This window comes from Macaca nemestrina, chromosome 6, assembly GCF_043159975.1.
Source record: "Macaca nemestrina isolate mMacNem1 chromosome 6, mMacNem.hap1, whole genome shotgun sequence".
NCBI lineage: Eukaryota > Metazoa > Chordata > Mammalia > Primates > Cercopithecidae > Macaca > Macaca nemestrina.
Genome location: NC_092130.1, coordinates 56080296 through 56105072, shown reverse-complemented (window position 1 = coordinate 56105072; position 24777 = coordinate 56080296). Strand labels below are relative to the sequence as shown.

At 40.1% G+C, this 24777-nt stretch overlaps 1 long non-coding RNA gene across 1 annotated transcript in view; it reads right to left on the bottom strand.

Moving 5' to 3' along the window:
- Nucleotides 1–24777, bottom strand: part of LOC112423363 (uncharacterized) — a 394568-nt gene that overhangs the window by 210365 nt on the left and 159426 nt on the right. The window contains exon 4 of the long non-coding RNA XR_011624717.1: nt 16061–16156. This is a non-coding gene — a long non-coding RNA (uncharacterized lncRNA). The remainder of the gene's footprint in view (nt 1–16060; nt 16157–24777) is intronic.

Genomic DNA, 24777 nt, shown 5'->3' with positions numbered 1-24777 from the left:
CAGATAGGCTTAATTTTGCATTTCTACTAACATGATACATTGGGCTTATGTATTCTTAGTGTTTGGTGTGGAGGACCAAAGGCTTTATAGGACCCTATATTATTAGAAGGCATTGATATATACTCTTATGTATTATTTGCACTGTTTGTTTCTTGCTGTTTCCCATGGTCTCCAAATTCAGATTCGTTTATGTTTTTTATTGTTGTTTCTGCTTGTTTCTTTTTGGTTTTTTTGTTTTTTTTTTTTTTGGTTTTTTTTACAGAGTCTCACGCTCTGTCACCCAAGCTGGAGTGCAGTGGTGCAATCATAGCTCACTGCAGCCTCCACCTCCCAGGCTTAAGCAATCCTCCCACCTCAGTCTTCCAAGTAGCTGGGACTATAGGTGTGTGCCACTATGCCTGGCTAATTTTTGTAATTTTTGTAGAGATGGGGTCTCTCCATGTTGCCCAGGCTGGTCTCAAACTCCTAGACTCAGGTGATCTTCCTACCATGGCCTCCTAAAGTGCTGGGATTACAGATGTGACCCACCGGCCCAATCTTGTTTATGTTTCAAAAACCCTATGTCGGCCGGGCGCGGTGGCTCAAGCCTGTAATCCCAGCACTTTGGGAGGCCGAGACGGGCGGATCACGAGGTCAGGAGATGGAGACCATCCTGGCTAACACGGTGAAACCCCGCCTCTACTAAAAAATACAAAAAACTAGCCGGGCAAGGTGGCGGGCGCCTGTAGTCCCAGCTACTCGGGAGGCTGAGAAAGGAGAATGGCGTAAACCCGGGAGGCGGAGCTTGCAGTGAGCTGAGATCCGGCCACTGCACTCCAGCCTGGGCGACAGAGCGAGACTCCGTCTCAAAAAAAAAAAAAAAAACCCTATGTCAACCAGGTGCGGTGGCTCACACCTGTAATCCCAGTACTTTGGGAGGCCAAGGCGGGCAGATCACGAAGTCAGGAGATCGAGACCATCCTGGATAACACAGTGAAACCCTTCTCTACTAAAAAATTAGCCGCGCATGCTGCCACGCACCTGTAGTCCCAGCTACTCAGGAGACTGAGGCAGGAGAATTGCTTGAACCCAGGAGGTGGAGGTTGCAGTGAGCTGAAATCACACCACCATACTCTACACAGCCTGGGCAACAGAGCAAGACTCCGTCTCCAAAAAAAAAAAAAAAAAAAGAAAAAGAAAACCCTATGTTTACTTTATCAACTCAGCCTTTAAAATTTTAAGACACATTAAATTGATATCTTGAAATATTGCTTGTTTTATTCACATACCCTTATCACCATGACTGTTAAAAGGTCTCTGCTCTGGAAAAAGATTTAATTCGCAATATTTATTTATGGTGTTCTGCAAAAGAATTGTCCTTGATGCTTTGTAGTGATGCTGAAGAAGGAGGATGATACGTTTGGCTCTGTGTCCCCACCCAAATCTCATCTCAAATTGTAATCCTCACATGTCAAGGGAGGAACATGTAATCCTCACTTGTTGAGGGAGGGAAGTGGTTGGATCATGGGGGCGGTTTCCCCCATGCTAGTGAGTTCTCACCAGATCTGTTAACTTTATAAGCATCCGGCATTTCCCCTACCTGCACTTTTCTCTCGTGCTGCCTTGTGAAGAAGGTGCCTGCTTTCCTTTCGTCTTCTGCCATGATTGTAAGTTTCCTTGGACCTCCCCAAACACTTGGAACTGTGAGTCAATTAAACCTCTTTCCTCTGTAAAATTACCCAGTCTCAGGCATTGCTTTATAGCAGTGTGAAAACAGACTAAAACAGAGGATTGTACTGCTTTCTAATTGGGAAGCAAAATTGTGATGTAGGAAATATCCACTATGGGCACATCTCCACTTTCCACACCTGGCTCTCACCATCTCATCTCTCTTTCAATTTCAGAAAATACCATAATAACACATTTTTATATAAACCAGTTTTCAACGTTTTAAGTCACTAGAGGAATAGAGTAAGTGTCCATCTTAGCGTAGGCACCCCCTTCATTTTTGCTCTGCACCTTTCTCTCTGAAGCTTTTTGTCCTTTTCATTTCACCTCTACCCTCTCCTACTCTGTGGACCAAAGCCCTTGCTCTGTGCCCTTGCTTGTATGGGGTTGTCTTTTTACTAAATTATAGAAACACAGAACTTGAGAGTATCTCAAAGAGCATCTATTCCAATGTGTTGAATATACAGATGAAAAAACTGAGGTCTCAGAACAAGTGATCCCCCTGTGAATGTTCAACTGGGTAAAATAAAAGAAAGGAGAAAGAATGATGGGTTAGCCAAACCACAGCTTAGGATAAGTACTACAGGTTTTGGAGTCAACCCTGTATAAAATCTCAACACTGGCACTAATGTGTATCCCTTGAACCTCAGCTTTTACATCAGACATAAATACATGACAACATGTTCTTACAGAGTTATTGTAAGAATAAGAAGTTATACAGGTAAGGCAATGGGTGCCAAATAGATTATTATGAAAAGACAGGCCAGGTTCGGTGGTTCACACCTGTAATCCCAGCACTCTGGGAGGCTGAGGTGGGTGGATCACAAGGTCAGGAGTTCAAGACCAGCCTGGCCAAGATGGTGAAACCCCATCTGTACTAAAAATACAAAAATTAGCCGGGAGCAGTGGCGGGTACCTGTGATCCCAGCCACTCTGGAGGCTGAGGCAGGAGAATCGCTTGAACCCGGGTGGTGGAGGTTGCAGTGAGCTGAGATCACGCCACTGCACTCCAGCCTGGGCGACAGAGTGAGACTCAGTCTCAAAAAAAAAAAAGAAGAAGATAGTAAAAATGACAATGATGTTACCAAAGTATAGTGTCTGCTGCCATATTTTCCAGGCCTCAGTGTCTTAAATTTTAAAAAGAACTACAATTAGTTAACCAAAAGCTTTGTTTATTTTCATCCTAGGAGTTTATTTTTACTCTGGGATCAGTCATTAATAAAATGATCTAAGAATAATCTTCACCATGGCTCTCTAAGCTTCTCCGTCATCCTTCTTCTCTCCTTCGATTTTTTTATAAGCAGAGAACAGAGCTGGGGTGAGAAGACGAACATATAAATTCAAGTCCCTGCAGCTCTGAACTCATGGGAAGATGAATAGATGCTTCAGGCATCACTCAAAAAACTCCTAGAAGGAAGCTTCTGTTAGCATGTCCCATCTTGCAGATCCTTGCTAGGGATAGACAGAAGCTTAAATGATGGGACCCAGTGCTAGAGCCCTCTACCTTAGATGGGTCTTTGATTCACCAACTCCCTGTAAAACCATCTCCCATCTTATCCATAAACTGAGATCCTTCTCTTGACAGATGTTTCTTACTTGGCACCGTACACTAGTGATTCTCACATTTTTAATCCGCACCACTTGGAGTTCTTGTTAAACTGCAGATTCTTATTCTGTAGTTCTGAGGCAGGGCCCAGGATTCTGCATTTCTAATGAAATTTGTGGAGATGGCAATGCTGCTCATCTCTGTGCCATAGGAGTGGTAAGGGTATAAGTCATTTTTCCCTGGGTGCTGCTACTCAGCCATTTTAACTAATATGATTGCTACATCTTTTTAATTGGTTTATAGGAGTAAACACACATCCTCATGTCAAATATATATATATACACACATACATACATATATATGTTCATTATAATAATAATAAACATGATGATATGTTTATAATACCAATAGTCCACTATTTTATTTTGTTTCATAATGATCTGTACTCATAAGAATGGGGCAGTATATGGGAGGGATGGAGGGGGTGTGGTTCATAAGACACTGAGAAAATTTTCCCAAATCTTTCTTTGCCTTCCCCAGCAATCGCTTCTGTGACATTGCTGCTAAGGTTTCTCTCATCCCTGAACTAGTGCCTTCCCACTATGGTCCATCTGCCCCGGGCCCAAGCCCCGAGGTAAGCTGCCAATATCCATCAGCCACTTGTGCCTGGCCTTGCTCTCATAGGGTTGGCATGAGAACAAAATAGATTAGCATATGCAAAAAGGTTACAATAGCGTCTGGAAAAGAATAAATACACAGTTTTTAAAAAGTTGCAATTATTATTGCTGTTGTCTACTATGTTGATAGTGGACATGACTATCTCCTCACCCCTTCCTCCCCACCCACCACCTAACACTTTCCTTTGCCCATTCACTAACCTGCCCTATGTATGTGTGCCAAGGGCTATGTTCACAGTGCCTTTCTTGGTGACCAACTGACCCTGAGTTGTGGATTCATGCCAAAAAGTCCTCCCTGTGTCAAGACAAAATTAGAACAAATTTAGCTATAGATGAAATTGACTTTTACTCACGATTCATGAATTGCAACCACTTCCATTCTACAAAATTGAATGACAGTATTCTGTGGGCAATAGCAGAACAGTGGGTTTTGCAAGGTGAGAAAAAGGAAATCAAACAATAGAAAAAAATTAATAAATAAAACTGGGCCAGGTGCAGTGGCTCATGCCTGTAATTCTAGCACTTTGGGAGGCCGAGGCAAGAGGATCGCTTGAGGCCTGGAGTCTGACACAAGCCTGGACAAAATCCTGTCTCTTCAAAAATAAAAATTAAAAAGATTAGCTGGGTATGGTTACATATACCTGTAAGTCCTAGCTACTTGGGAGGCTGAGTTGGGAGAATCACTCGAGCTCAAGAGGTTGAGGCTGCAATGAGCCATGACTGTGCCATTGCACTCCAGACTGGGCAACAGAGAGAGACCCTGTCTCTCAAAAACAGAAACAACAACAACAAAAAACTGATGATAGGTTAACATCAGGCTACTTCAGTTTACTTTTTTGGAAGGACTAAAGCAGCGGGGACTTCTTAATTATGCTGACTGGGGAAGATAGGAATCTCCTGCTTTCAGAAGGAAGTAAAAAAAAAAACGGGTCTATTTTGGGATCTACCTGCTTCCTTTAAGTTTCAGTTTGATTATGTGGTATTTACCATGAATGACTCCATTTATATTTGGTCTGCTCTGCTGCAGCCTAGTACAGGAGCTCAGCCCAAAACAATGGCCTCCCACAATTTTGGCTTGACATTTGTAACGTACAAAGAACTGCTAGCGATAGTATCTCCTCTTTTACTACATCATAGGAAGGTCACCAGGAGAAAATTCAAGATGATGCAGAAGGCAAGAGCCAGATTGTGGCAAGCTAGCAGGGCAGCTGTTTTTAAACAAGGATGACTCTACAGTGTGCTTCTGGCTTCACTCCACAGAACTATAGACTTTATTATTCATTCAGTAAACCTGTATTGAGCCCAACCCCTACTTGGCACTGGGTTTACAAACATTAGTAACACAAAGCCTCCCTCTGAGTACTTTATAATCTTCTTGAGGAGAAAAGTATTTTCTCATCCAAGTAAAAGCAGAATACAATAAGTATTATGGGAGTGCAAAACAGGGAAGGATTCATTCTGACTTGGGAGAGCAGGGAAAGGCTTGAAGGAACTGTGACATTTGAAGAAGAGTAGAATGTTGACAGATAGTGATGGGGGCTAAGGCCCTCCAGGTTGAGAGAACATCACCAGCAAAAGACCAGAGACATGGAAGTGGAAGGATTACTGAGGAACTGCATAGAGTGACAGATTCATGGGGGTCAGGAGGAATTGTGGCAGGTGGACAGACAGGCTAGGTGAGACCAGATGATGGCCAGCCTGAGCCTGGAGGTCTCTTTACACAGCTTAGATTTCATTCCAGAGGTGATGGGGAAACATTAAGGTGTTTGAGCAGGCAGTAGCTTCATTTCTTAGGAAGTCTGTATCTGTGGAGAGATCAACTGAATAGGAGAACCTGTTAGGTGATAATCACAATCATATTCTAGGCAAAAAAAAAAAAAAAAAAAAAAAAACCATATGAAGATGGTTGTATTAGCTTGTGCTTCATTGTTATAAAGAAATACCTGAGACTGATAATTTAAATAGAAAAGAGGTTTCATTGGCTCACTGTCCTGCAGGCTGTAGAGGAGGCATGGCCACATTTGCTTCTGGGGAATCCTAGGGGAGCTTACAACCACGGCAGAAGGTGAAGGGAGAGTGAGGCATTTCACATGGCAGGAGCAGGAGCAAGAGAGAGAGACGGGAGAGGGGCCACATACTTTTAAGCAACCAGATCTCATGAGAACTCATTTTCACAAGAACAGCACCAAGAGGGAAATCCACCCCCATGATCTAATCACCTACCATCAGGCACCACCTCCAACACTGGGGATTAAAATTTGACATGATATTTGGGCGATGACACAGATCCAAAACGTATCAATAGTCTTTAGAAGTATAATGACAGTAGGTACTAATAGAGGGGTTGAAAATGAGAATGCTAGCAGAAAGTCAAACACCACGTAAAACACATGATTTAAAATCAAGCTAATGTATTCTTGAAATTCCTTGTATTCGTCTGCTCAGGCTGCCATAGCAATATACCACAGATTGGGTGGCATAAACAACTGAAATTTATTTTCCCGCAGTTGTGAAGACTGGAAGTCCAAGATCAGGGTATCGGCAAGGAACAAGGGTTGGTTCCTTCTGAGACCTCTGTTCTTCGTTGTAGTAATAGATGGTCATCTTCTCCCTGTGTCTTCATGTAGTCCTTTTTTGGGGTCTGTGTCCTAATATCCTTCCTTTGTGTCTGTCTGTGTCCTAATCTCCTCTTCTTATAAGGACCCAAGTCAGATTGGATTAGAACCCACCGATATGCTCTCACTCTACCTTAATCACCTCTTTAAAGGCTCTATATGCACATCAGTCACATTCTGAACTACTGGAGTTAGGGCTTCAATATATGAATGAGGGAGGAGGTGACACAATTCAGCACCTGACACTCCTGTTACAGTTCTCACACGTGCTGCACCCAATGTGCTATGCATATCCAGTCACATCAAGAACCCCGTCATGAATATGTGCCTTCAAATGCACATCCAGGTTACAGCAGCTTGGTTAGACTTCCCAGAGCAGCCCGTATATTTCCATCAGGTCCCCCCAAAATAAAAATGGTGCAAGATAAAAATGGAAATAAGAGCTTTTCTATTAATGCATTTCTGAAATGGCAGTTCTTGATTCTGAAAGAGGCTTAGATCAGGTGGGTTGGGGGCAGACAGATTGGATTTGAGATCTAATGTGAGTGATGCTTCTACAGCCTGAGAAGTACCCATGGTCCCTCCTGTAGACAAGTAAGAGCAAACTGGACAGACTGGATCCACCCTTCCTTTCTGTTCTAGTTGTGCTTCAAGATTCAACCTTGAAGAAACCCATTTTTACAAACTCTAGCTTTTTTCCTAAAGAAATGCAAATGTCTCTCTTCTTCATACATGCACACACAAACACACGCACACACATGCACGCATGCATAACCACACACTACCACCATACACAATATCAAGAACCAGCCCCTTACCTCTAACTAAATGTACCATTATGGGGCTCACTGTATTATCACATTTTAAGTCCTGAGGTAGCAACCACTGATAATCAATATTCTAGGTGTAATCTCAAATTCTGTGCTGTTTTCCAAAAGAGCATTAACCTTTAAGGTTCACATTAGGCAGCGTAAAGTTTCTTTTGATTGGTCAGTCACTATCACCCCTCGATCTCCTTCCACCTTCCTGTTTCCGATGGTGGCCCCACCTGGAAGGCCTGGGCAGTGCTGTATCATGTTATAAAGAAACATAAAGGCGGGTGCGCTGGCTCATGCCTGTAATCCCAGCACTTTGGGAGGCCGAGGCAGGTGAATCATGAGGTCAGGAGTTCCAGACCAGTCTGACCAAAATGGTGAAACCCTGTCTCTACAGAAAATACAAAAATTAGCCGGGCATGGTGGCGCGCGCCTGTAATCCCAGCTACTCGGGAGCCTGAGACAGGAGAATTGCTTGAACTTGGGAGGCAGAGATTGCAATGAGCCGAGATGGTGCCACTGCACTCCAACCTGGGGGACAAGAGCAAAAACTCGTTCTCAAAAAAAAAAAAAAAAAAAAAAAGAAAAGAAAGAAAGAAAGAAAGAAAGAAAGAAAGAAAGAAAGAAAGAAAAAGAAAAAGAAAAAAAGTATTTTCTAGCTAGCTTCCCAAATTCTCTCTTCTGGAAGCCTATTTATCAGAAGGCGCAATACAAAAGAGAGGAAGTGCTGTAGGTAGATATTATAAATTCCATTGGGGTTTCAGAAGTTGAACCATCTATTTTATTCTAGCAGGAGATGTTTTCTATATATCTGCTGATTGCACATTCATTCTTTAATCTTTATACATGAAAAGCTAAAAGCAGAAAGCTATGGACTAAAATTTTCTCTGTAAATTGTTGAACATTTGCAACAGATATAGAAAATCACAGTGTGAAAGCCGTTAAAGCTGTGAAAAAATAAATTGGAGGCACCACAGGAAATGGAGGTTTTACATAAGGACCAGGAGCCAGCCAGAGTTTTCAAGTCCATTTTGTAATAAAGGAAATTATGATCCACATAAAGCCTACTTTGGGAAATTTACATTTTGATGGATAATACGCTTATAACAATTAATATGAAATGTTTCTGGTTTACCTACTACATGCTTCTAATAGATAGTCCACATGCGTCTTTAGCAGAATGTAACTGCTAATATTTGAAGTGCAGGAAATTCCTCGGTTCTCATTTAAAATACCATAATGCTCTCCTTGCTCCAGGCAGGCGAAAATAAAATCTCAATTAAAATAAAAGCAGGCATAGTTCCAGTTAAGCAATGATCATTTAGAGAATTAAGGCAATAAAGCTTTTTCCATAAAGTGCATAGTCAGCATGGCGTGGGAGCAATCATGCTGGACTGAGATTCCAGTCCCCCAGACCCAGAATTGGCTGCTCTTTCACCAGGTTGTTCAATCTTGTACACATCACTTAACCTCTCTGGGCAACAATTTCCCTACAGATAAAAAATAATATTTTTAGCTATCATCTCTCAGACTTCACCTCGCTTTGAAATGCTGGGCTTTATGATCTAAACAACCTGTGGAAATCCTTCTAGCGCTGAGAAATGAAAGTATTCAAAGGAGCTTAGTTTCACTACAATCTAAACTCAAGAAAATTAAGAAAATAGAACAGTAACTAGATAAGGAGATCATGAACAGGCAGCACTGTGCCAAATGGGGTCTTTAACGTTTTGTTTGACTAGCACGGCATTTCTGTTAATAAATAAATAAATAGCCCTTTAGGTATCCAGTGTCTCAGAAAATGCACAGCTTGGTCCCTATCATTACAAACTTTATCAGACATTTGAGCTTCTTAAATGATTTCTACTGCTCCCCTTGGCTTCAGACAAACATTTACCTCCTCCCACATATCTGGGGATTAAGAGGGTTTTGCTGCCTTCTAAGCACATTGGTGATGAGGCAAAAGGAATGGAATCTTGTTGTTCCCTAGCTCTGCTGCAGAACTGACCTCATATCTTGTTCCATTTCTTTTTTAGTCATCCGTTTTCCATTCCAGGTCTCTTTTCACTCCAATGCCGATATCTGAGTGGAAAGGGTTGGGCAGACCTTCCAGGATTAATGGAAATGCCCAACAAATATTTGGCTCTTTACATCCCTCTGCTTATCTTCAGGGATTAGGAGAAGGGGAGGAAGAAACTATTAAGTAAAAGCATTGACACACTACTTAGAGCAGAAGAAATCAGAAAAAGAGTAAATGTATTCATCATGAAACCAATTGTCTACCAATGTGAGGGAAAACAAGAAGGGCTTAAAAACTAGTGAAAGTTGTTCTCAGCTTTTCCCATTCATTATCTTGTAGACTAAAAGAAAAACATAGATGTAGTGGAAAGAAAGCAGGGCCAACAATCAACACCTGAGTCCTCTCTGGGTCTTAGCCTCTATTTCTACAAATGAAGAAACCAGCACTACTTCACTGATTCTAAACCATGGCTGCATATTAGAAGGACCCAGGGAGATTTTAAAAACACAGATGCCTGGACCTTACCCAGAATCCCTGGAGAGAGGGCCCAGACAACTGTATAACTGACCTTTTTGTTCTCTTGTTTAGAAAATATACAAGGCAAAATTCTAACCACTCGTTTGAGTTACTCATCTCTGAGTACTCCCATGTGTATGTGTGATGTGTGTGTTTATAAACTTCCATTTGCATTTCTCTTGTTAATCTGTCTTTTGTTAGTCTCATTTATAAGGCCCCAGCCAGAGAGTATAAGACAGGTAAAGGAAAAACATTTTTTTCTCTCCTGTAATATAAAATAAGTATACTTATAAATGTGCACATATTTGTATATATGTTTAAAAGTATATATTTGCATATATATCTTAAATCTTTTCACTAGAAGGTCAAGGGAGCATTGACTTTCTGGTGGCACAAATCTTGATTTCCAAACATCACTCTAAATGTGCCAGAGCTCCTTGGAAAAATGGACGACTGTTGTACTGCAAGAGGAGCCTGAAGTATCTGGTGGCACCAGAAGGTAAGGAAATGCTCAAAGAATAATGGGGGCACATATAACCCACTGGATTATAACCCATGAACTATAACCCGATTCTACAACCAGTGGATTATAGCCCACAGAGTAACAGGATTATCCACATAATAGAAATTTATGAGTCAACACTGATACAAATAAAGAAAAAAACACATAAGGGGAAGAGAAAACTGTTCCTCGTAACAGAGAGCTAGCTAATAAAAATAATGATAAATAGAAAGGAAATAATGGCATTGAAAAACATCTTTTGGCAACCATTATAGTAATATTATTTCAAGCAGGAAACATCAATGGATGTTAGAACTAGTAGGAACAGGGAATGAGGAACATAATTTTACATGGTCTCAAAGTATCTACGCCAAAATATTTATCAATCCATACTTTTCAAAAACTAACTCACAGTAGAAAAACCTGGCAGACACTATCCAAATCGAATGATAAATGTAAACAGCGCTCCATAATGGGGAAACAGGCGCCACGTGTTTCCCAAGAGGGGTTAAAGAGCACAAGCTCTGTGATATTCCAGCTAAAAATCTATGCAGGATCTAATCATAAGAAAACATCGCACCATTCCAAATTGGGGGACATTCCATAAAATAACTGACCTGTAATCTTCAAACATGAGAAGATCGTGAAAATCAAAGGAAGACGGCAATTGTTTCAGATCAGAGATAGAGACAGGTGACAGCTGGGAGCAGCTCCTGATCCTGGATGGGATCTTTTGCCACAAAGGACATTGCTGGAACCATCAGGGAAATGTGAATTCAGTCTCTGGGCAAAGAGTTATACCAGAGTCCTGGGTGCTATTGTGGCAACTTGTCTGTAATTTGAAATGTGTGACTTTTTCCCCCAGGGATTAGGGTTATTTCTGTGTTGTCTTCCTTTCTACTCCATCAGCTGCTTGACTGCAGAACCCACAGCTGGCTCAGTTAGCTATCCTTCCACAGCACCTAGAGTGTGGTAAAGCCTCGTAAATGTTTCTGGAAGACAGGAGGCGAGAGAAGGACCACACGGAAGGGAAGGAAGGAGAGCGAGCCTGGGGGAAGCTAGCCAAAAGTAAACATGTGACCTCTCTGCCAGACAGTTCAGATGGGCTACATTCCTAGGTGGCTGGACTAGATAATGATTGTGGAAAATTCTATCCTTGCTTTACTTAAAGTGTCTCTGGAGGAAAGAAAAATCACTGAAGTGTGTTTTTGGACCAGCTTGTCATTAGCTGGAAAAAGCTATTTTGTTGCCTTAATTAGTTTTATGGTTTTGACATTTTAGCTTTTTAAAGGCTTTGTGCTGGAATTCAAGTACAGTATTTCATTGCCACAGAGTCTATTTTAATGAATGATTATTATACAAATGAACCTGCTAATCGGTTCCTTTTTTTCCCCCAGAAAACAAACAAAATTCACAAAGAAATACTCAAGGGCTCCCACTTTAAAATAAACCTGTGTGTGTGTGTGTGTGTGTTTTTCTTCCTTAAAAACAAAACAATTTTTATAAAAACCATACTTGGTTCTGCTACAAAAATCTAAATGGCTGTTACGGTAAATTGACACGTAAGTAATGCAAGGTACTTAATAATGAGAACTTTCCCTCTCTATTTTTTTTTTTTTCAGATTACAAAAGGTGCTAATAAAATAATGCGTTTGCCAAGGCTTCTCAGTTTGTTCAGGAAAATCTTCTAAGGATGCTAATTCTTCGCTTCCTGTCTTAAAACCTAGTCTTTCCTGTGTGGATATGCTGTTGCCAGGGGCCAAGCCTTAAACAGGCTGCTAACCATATAAACAGAAGATCTTGTTCCTGGAAGAAATGCCCCACCCATGTGCTCATAAACAATGATCGCATTTGTTGGAGCTAAACCTCCCTGGACTTCATTGAATGTGGCATTACCCCATCCTAAGGGATGCTGTGGCATATTACCCAGCAGGATTCCAGTTATAAGAGCATGGTAAACAATTAGAACTCATTTACATTTTACAATTAGGTTTCACTTACATTTTACTGTGATTTTTACACGCATCAAAAGCTTTATTTCACATCTTTACTAAATCCACAAACCGTGAATTTAAGCATCCCATATTTTTGACATGTTATTCCACATGCTAAATGTCAGTAGTCTACATTTGGTTGAACAAAGGCTAAGAATTATACAAGAGTGTGCCCAAATTGAAATGAAATGACTCTGAAATCTAAAAGCTAAGCTAAATCATTTACAGCAGCTTCGTAAAAGCCTGAGAGATGAAATGCAAATTTCCTCTGGTATTAAATAAAATATGTTTAACTCATGTCATGTATTCTAAAGGTCTCCCAGGATAGATTTCTGAAGGTCTGTCAGTTTATTAGAGCACAGATGATATCCATCAATTGGAAATCAATACTTACTGCTGGGTTGTAATTATAAATTATTGGGAAAATGCAGGTGGTAAATAGGCAGGGTATTTCTTGCTAATAGTTTGAAATAAAATTGGTTTGATTTCTAGTATGTGGGTTGAGAAAGAATTTTTCTGTATTTGCTTTTAATCTTAATTTTTTTCAAGGTTTGGTTGCTAGAGGAACAGTTTCTCTCTATGGATTATTGCATTTTAAATTCTGGAAAACAGTGCCCTACAAATCCAATATGATGATGTTCACAGGGAAATAGCATGCATTTACATTTTATTGGTACAAATAAGAGGGATTTTTTTCCTGCCTCTTTTCTTTCTTTTTCATGGTCACTTTACTTCCAAGTATACAACAGTGTATATTCATTAGCCTTTTAAAACATTTTCTGTACAGAATTTCAATTGCTTTTCCTTTTCAAAGTTCCCTATCCAGCATTTCTGTCTATATAAAAAAATATTCCTTTGTATAAATGTATATAAAAGAATTTTACATTAGGCAAAATGATCTGAAACTTCACATAGAGAAAAGAGGTTTTTTGTCTTTTTACATGGGCTGTCTCATTTGTCCACTAAATTCTACTACTAATGTTATTTATAATGTACTTGTTCCAAAAACTGGCTTTGTTTGCCTTGTCAGCAGAGGAGAAGGATTCCACCTTCAGGACTAATTCTTCCTAATCAGCATTTGCATTCAATCTTGGGAGCTTTCCCCAGTTACCTGCTATTGATTCATCTATGCCTTCAGGACAGTATTCAGTCAGCGGCCCTCTACTTTGTACCAGGCACAAATGTGACAGCTGCTGCCCTCATGGTACACAGAATCTAGTAGTCAAACATGACAACAAAGAGTGACACCTTCTGAGGCAAAGAATAGAGAAGAGGTATTCCGGGAGTGCCAGGGGAACATAATGCAGGAAGCCCTAGAGGAAGGAAGTCTGCCGTCTTTCCGTCTTTCCGCTATGCAAGCCTTGAAAATCAAGGAAGGTGGGGAAATCTAGAGCTTCCTCTCCTATCTGTCTGCTAGTCTATTAAAAAGAGGTGAAGATGTGAGAAAGACGAAAAACAGGGACTCAGATTAGAGGGATGGCCATGCATCAGCTCCAGAGAACTGAGGGCACAGAGCTACATTCTTGACACAAACTCTGGAGAACTGCAGTGAGCAAATCAGTGATGAGGTCATACCGAGACTGTTCTCAAACGTAAGCATGTTACCTAAAATCCTCCCTCTTACTTTTAGTAAAGGCTTCAAAGAACACCAAAAAGCCTCAGGAAGGGATTAATAATTATTTTTACTTCAAGTGCAAATGTTAATTCTACTCACAGAGTCAAATATTATAGAAATATTTTATATGAAAAAATAAAAAATATTGTACTGAGGACATTTTGGGTCATCAGTACACAGCTCTGACCCATTGCCCAAGCATTTTATCCTACAATGTAAAATATCCACATATCCACACATGCACCACACACACAGACATGTGCACATCAAACACAGAGACACATACATATAGGCATTATACACTTACATACATGGGAACACACATGAAGCCACAAACATACAGATGTAGATACACATATAGCCACACAGACAGAATATCATTTAAAATAGCATCCTAGTCATAGTATAGCAAATTATGCACTCACTATTCTATTTTCAATACGTTTTCATATATAACATCATTAATCTTTCTTTTTCTTTCTTTTTTTTTTGAGACGGAGTCTCACTCTGTTGCCCAGGCTGGAGTACAGTGGTGCTATCTCCGCTCGGCTCACTGCAAGCTCCGCCTCCCGGGTTAACGCCAGTCTCCTGTCTCAGCCTCCCGAGTAGCTGGGACTACAGGCACCTGCCACCACGCCCGGATAATTTTTTGTGTTTTTAGTAGAGACGGGGTTTCACTGTGTTAGCCAGGATGGTCTCGATCTGCTGACCTCGTGATCCGCCCACCTTGGCCTCCCAGAGTGCTGGGATTACCGGCGTGAGCCACTGCGCCCGGCCCATTAATCTTTCTTTACCCACTTCCCTCTTGGCTGAAATACCCAAGATCATAGAAAACTCAAATACAGTGCCTACATCTTCAAAGCCCATGTTGCTTTTCTACTCCAATGTGCTGCTCTGATATTGAGTGACATTTTCACTGACTGTCTTTAACTGAAAAGCAAATTAAGTGGGAAGTAAAGATGAAAGGGAAAGGAATGTTAGAAGAGGAAATACTATAATGGTCAAAGAACCCCATCCACAAAGTTTCTTTTAGAACGTTTCTAGAATTGTCTATTCTGCTGATGATTAACCATTGAAATGCTATTTTAAACCATCTACGGTTGAATGAGCCATTTCTCTCACTCACCTCTTTATGCCATAGGTAAGAAATCTCCACCCCCAAGGGCTTTGTTCTGAGAGTTCCAAATCCTGCCTCTTACCACTAACCTTCGGATTTTGCTTTATGGACAAAAGTATGCTACAAAGACATGAAATGAGAAAACATGAGTGTCAATTCCAGACCCATCTCTTACTGGCTGTGGAATACTGGATATGAATCGTATCTGAGTTTTACTCAGTTTCCTTATACATAAGAATCATGTCTACCCACCCTTGAGTTTTTTAATGTGTGTGGGCAGTAGTATCCCCTTATCCACGGTTTTGAATTCCATGGTTTCAGCTACCTCTGGTCAACCACAGTCTAAAGATCTTAAATTAAAAATTCCAGAAATAAATAATTCCTAAGTTTTAAATTGCCTGCCATTCTGAGTAGCATGATGAAATCTTATGCCATCCCATCCAGATGTTTATCATCCCTTTGTCCAGCATATCCATGCTGTATATGCTCTTCAATGGTGACTTAGTAGCTGTCTCAGTTATCAGATCTACTGTGTCAGTATTGCAGTGCTTGTGTTCAGGTAACCTTTATTTTACTAAGTAATAGCCCCAAGAGTAATGCTGATGGCATATTGTTATAGTTGCTCTACTTTATTGTTAGCTATTGCTGTTAATCTCTTACTGTAACTAATTAATAAATTAAACATTATCATAGGTATGTATGTATAGGAAAGAACATAATGCATATAGGATTTGGTACTACTTGTGGTTTCAGACATCCACTGGGGGCCTTGGAAGATGTCCCTCATGGATAAAGGGAGACAACTGTATAAAAGAATAAAATAATGAACACGAGTACTTCGTTGCCTGTAACATACTTGCATCAGTCCGTTCTCGCATTGGTATAAAGAACTACCTGAGACTGGGTAATTTATAAAGAAAAGTGATTTAATTGACTCACAGTTCTGCAGGCTTTACAGGAAGCGTGGCTGGGGAGGCCTCAGGAAACTTACAATCATGGTGGAAGGCAAAAGGAAAGCAGGCATGTCTTACACGGCTGGGGAAAGAGGAAGAGAGGGAAGTGAGAGGTGCTACACACTTTTAAACAATCAGATCTCGCTGGATGCAGTGGCTCACACCTGTGATCCCAGCACTTTGGGAGGCCAAGGCGGGCTGATTACCTAAGGTCAGGAGTTCAAGAACAGCCTGGTCAACATGGCGAAACCCCATCTCTACTAAAAATACAAGAATTAGCCCGGCATGGTGGTGCTCGCCTGTAATCTCAGCTATTCAGGAGGCTGAGGCAGGAGAATTGCTTGAACTCAGGAGGTGGAGATTGCAGTGAGCAGAGATCCTGCCGCTGCACTCCAGCCTGGGTGACACAGCTGGACTCTATCACAAAAAATAAAGAAAAAAAAAATCAGATCTCATGAAAATTCACTCACTATCACGAGAACAGCAAGGGGGAAATCTGCCCCCACGATCTAATCACTTCCCACCAGGCCATTCTTCCAACACTGAGGATTACAATTTGGTATGAGATTGGGGCAGGGGTTCAAATCCAAATCATAACAATACTATAAAAACTCAAAGCCAGACACATGTAGTCCTAGTTACTCAGGGGGCTGAGGCAGGGGGATTGCTTGAGGCCAGGAGTTTAAGGCTGCAGTGAGCTATGATCATGCCTGTGAATAGCCACTGTACCCCAGCCCAGGCAACATAATGAGACCCTGTCTATAAAAATTTTTTAAAAAATCAAAATATTATTGCTCTTATCCCAATCATTATCATCACACAGTAGGAAAAAAAAAAAAAGAAAAAAAAGTGCCCGTATATGTATAACTGTATGTCAGAAGAGACAGAAATAAGCATAGTCTTATCCATACAAATTTACATTCAAAAATATTTATATTCTGATCAGGTTAATTCTTTTATGTATAGTGTATTTTCCATTTCCCTGTCCCACTATTTAAGCATATTCTTGGAAAGTTCATTTATCAAAGGGTTTTAGGACTATAGCATCTTTGCAAATTTGGGAAAGTACTTTCTACAGCATATCCAATTTTTATAAAATGAAGCTTTCATATGTTTATATAAATCCACCTTAACCTTATCTAAATAGGTGGATTGTATTGTCAACCTATACATCCCTTCTTTTTCTTTCTTCATAAATTCATCCTTTGTGGATCATCACATGGTTCTTTCCATTCTCAGCCACAAGAATAATGACTTTTTTTTCTCTGATTGGAGACTCATGCTCACAAATTAGATATGGTGGCAGTTTTCCTCCATCTGGAATGTTAGCAAGAGACTTGGCAAACTCAGGTCTTATAATATTCAGTGGTGAGATTGACAGTCTTGTGGAGTCAGAAATGGATACAGTAGATTCAGCTGCCATGTCAAATCAGATGGAAAGTCTATCATTGTTTGTGATCTGATGAGGACGGGAGAGTCAGCATTGTGGTATTACATTCTCCAGTTAAAATCAAGTGATAGCAATTTATAACTTTCCAGAGGTATCATTTAGCTGTGGTAGAGTCTATAGAATGAGTTACTCAGCCTTAAAGCATTGCATGTCTACAATGCCTAAAGCAATGAATCTCCCATATTATCCACAGCTCCACAAAGCTTCACATGGACCATCAGACCTGCTTGTCATCTCATATGTGTGGCGGATAAAGTTGGAGCAAGAATGATTTCTGTGAACTCTGCAATATGAATTTGATAGATGCACTGGTGAATCATACTGTTAAACTCAGAAATGAAAGTGAAGAATTTCCCATAAAGGGCTTCACCTTAGGGCCATATCACATGTATTCATTTAAGGGTCCTTTCTCTTTTGCCCAAACAGAAGCATAAGTTTAAAAAAAAAAATACTTAGGATAAATCATTTGAAAATAGTTAAAAATGGGTCAGGCACAGTGACCCATGCCTATAATCCCAGCATTTTGGGAGGCCAAGGTGGGTGGATCACTTGAGCCCAGGAGTTCGAGACCAGCCTAGGCAACATGGTGAAATCCTGCCTCTACTTAAAAAAATACAAAAATTAGCAGACCCTGGCTTGGTGGCACGTGCCTGTCTATAGTCCCAGCTATTCGAGAGGCTGAGGTGGGAGGTTTGTTGAAGCCTGGGAGGTCAAGGCTGCCACGAGCCAAGATCCCACCACTGCACTCCAGTCTGGGTGACAGAGAGAGGACCCTGTCTCAAAAAAAAAAAAAAAAAGAAGTCAGAAATATGAACAATGATCCTAATTCTAAGACCTCCATCACAAAGTTAAATAATAATAACAAAAAAAGAAAATGTAAGTGTCTGACAATATGGAAATGAATAAATGCATCATGGTCAATAAACATGGTGAAATATAATGGTACAATTAAAAATGCTTATAATTAATTTTAATGACAAAAATGCATCTCATTAAGTTCAACAAGTCAGGGTATCATACTGTATCTAAATTATCATTTTAATAGCAGAAAAATCTGTGTGTATGGAAAAACAATGGAAAGAAAATATACCTAAATACAAGCAACTATTATTGTTGAATGCAGATGTATCAGTGGTTATTTCTTTTCCTTCATATGATTTTCTACATTTGTCAAATTTTTTCTACAATAGGTATGTATTACTTTTATATTCAGGAAAAAGTGAATAGTACTAAAATAAAGTCTTTTAAGCTGACCTAATATAGTTATTGGCTGATGGGACTTTTTGTATATGGACTTGCAGGTTGCTGTTTATTCTTCTTTGTAAAAAACATTCTTCCAGAAATGTTTAAAAGAAAAGATGCTCTTTGAGATACTCCTTGAATTTAATTAATGAATAGGACATGAGCAAAAGATGCCTACATTTCAACTTTTTCCAACTGTAAGAAGTGAAGAAGAACCATTCCCTTTGTAATGACCCAGATTCCCTGCCACTTTCCCCATGCATCTCTGGCTAGATCCCCAGGCAGCAGGCAATCGTGCTGTGCATTGAATGACTCCTCTACTCAGTGACCTGAGACAGCCTGGGAATTTCTGACCTGCTCTATTCCTTTTATTAATCATCAAAACTTTGGCTATGAGACATGTTGCTATTGAAATAATTTTACCTGTGGGGTTCATTTGGCTTTAATCATTAACTTCAGCTTTCAATCTCCTCTCCTTTATCCCCATCAGAAAACTTCTCAAGCCTCCAGTCTGGCATGGAGATTAGCGTTGAGGCCTGTTGGTTCAATCAGCCTCTGTGCTTCATTATGATCCATGACATAATGACATGATGTGATTTGCCCCAGTGCACTCTGAAGTGACTTGCTGCTGTGGTTCAGCAAGGCAGCAAGAATTTTTGAGAAGCCCCATTCTTGTTGATATCACACTTTCTAAAACACCAGATTTCCCACTGATTTTGTAGAAAATTAGTTTACATATGACTGTCTCCACCAATAGGCACACATGTGTATGTGTACATACATATAGGCCTGCTGGTCTAAATTGAACATCTTCTCTTATTTTGTAGGAATTGCTGAATACATTTTTGGTTCTACTTTTGTTTGACTCAAAAGTATGCATGTGTGAGCGTGTGTGTGGGAAAGATGAAGGAGGGCGGATGGAAAATGTGTTCTGTAAGATATTGCTGAAACAAATGTAACTGTATTTATTGCTTTCTGTTTATGTTTATACACATGTGGCTATCTGACACTATGAATTTCTCTTCAGGAGTTAGATGCCTTCAACATTTCAGGTTAAAACCACAGAATTTGACCCTACAGTGTTTGTTTCTTTTGGTTAGATACAGAAGATGAAAGCTGACTATGCTTTTGGCCCATTCACCTTGACATCTGATATCCATCCAGTCATGACCTCTCTTCAGATCTTGGAAGGGTGAGGGCTAACTTGGTCTCCAAGGGTATGCCATAATTTATACAATTTTCTTTTGATTCGATTTGATAGCATTTTAGTCAGGGTTCTTCAGAGAAATAAAACCAATAGAAGATATACGTCTCTCTCTCTCTCTGTCTCTCTATACACACACACACACACACACAGACACACACACACACACAAAAATGATATTTGTTACAAGAAATTGGCTTATATGATTATGGAGGCTGAGAAGTCCCATGATCTGCCATCTGCAAGCTGGAGAAACAGGAAAGCCAGTGGTACAAATTCTAGTCCAAGTCCAAAGGCCTGAGAACCAGGATTGCCAATGGTGTGAGTCCCAGTCCAAGGACAGAAGGCTGGTGTCTCAACTCAAGCAGTCAGGCAAAGAATGTAACCTTCCTTTGCCTTATTGTTCTATTCAGGCCCTCAACTGCTTGGATGAGGCCCACCCACATTGGAAAGGGCCATTCATTTTATTCAGTCCATTGATCTAAATGCTAATCTCTTCTAGAAACACCCTAACAGACACATTCAGGCATAAAGATTAACCAGATATCTGGGCCTCCTGGCCCAGTCAAGTTGATACATAAAATTAACTATCACAGATGGCATTGAGCTCACTGGACACCACTCAACATCCTGTCCAGATGCCCAGCTCCAGACAGGATGTTGGGAAGGACCAATGTTGAGTGGTAGTTTTGCAGGACATCAGGTCACTCTTCCTTAGTTAACTACCTTTTTCCTGTACTACCACTTTAAATCCAGGAAGTTTTTCTCAGTTGCTTTCTTATCTTAATTGCATATTTTTCATAAGAGCTCATGGTTCAAACACAGCCCTAAGATTCTATAGATTTATTATTACTCTTCTTTTTGTTGTCATTTGTTATTTCTCATCTTAATCTTATAACTTAATTCTGATTCCTCTTTGAATTTGAATCATTGGGGAAAAAACAAACAAACAAAAAAGCATACCTCAGTCCTTTTTGCATTGGTAACATACTATTTCTAGCATTTAAAAAATGCTGAAAAACAAGCCACAGTTTTAGTCAATAAAATTATATGTAGACTCATTAAATATCATATCCTTTTTGCAATTTAATATCTTCCTAACATAGAATTTGTTTTTGGTCATTGGTAGGCTTCTTGTGGCCAGTTCCACATCTTTTATTCATCAGGAAACTTGATGTCCTTTTGTTTAGCTACCGGACTTAATGGTGAGAATGAAGATGCATAAAATGTGTGGACCAGCCCATCCATAATCTGTCCAGGTTTGGGGGTCAAAAAAAGAATTTATATTGGGTGGAGTTGAGATGCAACTTTTTTACTAAAACATAAACCAAATGCTGAAAGACATTCCTGATATTGTTTGGCTGTGTCCCCACCCAAATCTCATCTTGAGTTGTAGTTCCCATAATCCCCACATGTCATGGGAGGAACCCAATGGGAAGAAATTGAGTCATGGGGGCAGTTACCCTCATGCTGTTCTTACGATAGTAAGTTCTCAGGAGATCTGATGGTTTTATAAAGGGCTTTTCCCTCTACTCGGCACTTCTCCTTCCTGCTGTCTTGTGAAGAAGGTGACTTTCTTCCCCTTCACCTTTGCCATGATTGTAACTTTCTTGAGGCCTTCCTAGCCATGTAGAACTGTGAGTCAATTAAACCTCTTTTCTTTATAAAGTAACCAGTCTCAGGTATGTCCTTATGGCAGCATGAGAATAGACTAATACAATGTCCAAACAAAGTTCACTGTTGTCTAATGTCTCTGAAAAATACACTGCTTAATTTTATATCAACTCAATTAAAACTTTTCATGGAACTAAATATAATGCATTAGAAATCAGTAACAAGCAAATGTACTTTACAAGAAAGTAACTAAGCTTGGAAAAGGGGAAAATCTGATACTATTCCTGAGAACTGATCTGTAGCTCTTGAGAAGCTGTCAGCACAATTTACAGGGCTTACAGCAGAGTTTAAAGCAGTGTCTGGAACCAGACAATCCAGGTTGGAATCCTGCCTCTGTCACTTTTTCCAAGAACTTGAATAACTGACTCGAATAATTTCTCTTAGCCTCAGCATCACCATTGACATAATAGGGCTAATGATCTCTCTTACCTCCTAGGGATGTACAGATTAAATTAATACAGGTAAAGCACTAGACAAATACCTAATACAAGATAGTGTCTAATAAATGCTATTGACTATTTTAGATTAAATAAAATTCCATGATTAACACACATGCTTGGTTTTAGTGTTAGTGGGAAAATCAATTATATGATTATTTTGATTTATAACAAATGTTCTCTGTGTGACCAAGTGGCAAAGCCAGTTGATATTTATTAGATGTATTTTCTGTTGTAAGAGGCATAGCCATTTTGACTTCTATATTTAAAGCCTTTCCCAAAACAAGTTATAAACTACTAACATGAGAAGCCAAACGTAGAAGTGATACTAAGTCTACAACTTAAAACATTTTGTGCAGATTAAATCAATGGTACTCTCCAGGAAAGGAACTTCGCAAATTCTCCTTAGTGGGCAAATACCTCCCTCCATTTGGCAGATAGTGAAAACAGGCTTTTACTTTTGGCTCCCAGAATTAGCTGATAGACTAAGACTAAGCTTAGTGCATCTCAAAAGGAAATATTCTGTGGGGCAGCAGAGTAAGAGAATGACCAAGGAAATTGCCAGAAGCAATTTAGAAAGCTAAATTGGATATCCAGAGTAGTACTGACTGGAATCAAAGAAACATAATTATTGTGAACAAATTCATGCAATAATAGAGAGGACTTTTACCAAGAAGGTAATAAGGAGGAAGTTGAGGAGAAAGTGCTCAGAGTGTAATATGCCTCTAGCAAAAATTCAAGATAAATTTTAGAGCTCTGTTCAGGCTCTTCACAGGTCCCATGTGCTCTTTGACCAGTGCGAAAGAAATGTTCCTTTAAAATTGTGTAACCAAGAATATGTACTTTAAAACAAATTGCCCACAAGAAATTATGATGAAGGAGCAGTGCCATTGAAGTTTTACCTAACCCAGGAGGCATGACAAGAGATTACAGCCTATATTCATTAAAATACTGTGTGCATTTGAATACATAGCATGAGTGAAGGGATTACTGCAAGGTAAAATGATAAAAGACAACAGAACTGGAGAGTTACATGATGACTGTGATAAAAACAGAGATCCACCTCCTCAGCAACCCTGTAGCTCAATGGCGCTTTCTTAGCCCTTTCTTGGTAGAGAAACAGAATGCGTCTACTCCTTCAGGGAACGGTCTTCTGGTGGTAACTTTCAGCTAGGATCAGGGAGATAATATAAAATAAGTAAATTTTGCAGTTCAGCGAACACAAGCCAGGCACAAATGCGATGCTCAAGACAAATGAGGTAGCTGAAGAACATTCACCTCATTATTAATGTAGCAGGATCAAACTTCACCACCATAAACTCAGGCAGGCAAAAGTGTTAACTAGTGTTAATTTCATGGTCTATAACTCAACTTCTCTTTGCTCTTTATCTACCACCCTGCTAAATGACAGAAAACATCATGGTGCCAGTTCAAGACATAGTTTTAGTCCTTCCAGATATTTTCTTTTTCAGGCCTACTGACAAATTTAGCACTTTCTCTCCTTCTTTTTCTTTCCTATCCAAGAGGAGTTTATAGGAAGAGTTTCCAAGAGAAGCTCATCAGAAAAGACACAACTTTCCTGGTCATTGGTCACTGTCCTCACTGGTTTTAACTGAGATGTACAATCCCTGGTGGGGGTTAGTGGCTGCCGCCTATTCTTACTGAAGTATGCTGACATGACACCAAGGCCAAAGTTGACAAGTTACACATACTTTGATTCGTTCCAAATCTGACACATCCTTGGGTCCACCTGCCTCCTCATAGACACATCCACACTCTCCTGAAAGAATCATAATTTTGGGCTCCTCTTCCTGCAGCATTCCTTGGTGACAATTCGTCTTATCGCACTTCTTATTGATGGGGTTTAGGACATGCCGTCCTCAAATATGGCACTTTGGCATTTGAGAAAAATAGCAGATGCAGAAAGGTCATTCTCACATTCCCCTCATCCCTCGTCCCCTGAAGCAGGTCATAAAATCTAGGGAGGATTTTCTGACCTCACCCTGAAGCACAATGTAAGACCCTCAGCTGAAATGTACCCTCCTTATACCCCAATGAAAAGAATGCTCTTACCTCTGAAGACAAAGGGTCACAGAGAAGAATCTGAACCAACAAGCCTTGCTGAGTTTTCTATAGTTTATTACCATTACATCATATCCCCTTTATCCAATCATATTTCTCCATGACTTTCTACTCTTTCTCAAACCTAAGCACAAAAATAAACAAGTTTAACTATTTCTTTGGGTCTTCCTTTTCTTATGAAGGCTCTCGTGTCATACAAAATACATATTAAATCAATTTGTATGCCTTTCTCTTGTTAATCTGTTTTTTGTTATAGGAGTATCTACTCTACCCCTAGAATGGGTGAGGGAAATACATTCTTCCTCCCCTATCAAAAGTGCTTGTGGGCCAGGCACAGTGGCTCACACCTGTAATCCCAGCACTTTGGCAGGCCAAGGTGGGCAGATCACCTGAGGTTGGGAGTTCAAGAGCAGCCTAATCAACATGGAGAAACCCCATTTCTACTAAAAATACAAAAAATTAGCCGGGCGGTGCATCCTTGTGAACACCATGGTGCCAATCCCAGCTACTTGGGAGGCTGAGGCAGGAGAATCGCTTGAACCCAGGAGGCAGAGGTTACAGTGAGCCGAGTTTGCACCATTGCACTCCAGCCTAGGCAACAAGAGCAAAACTCC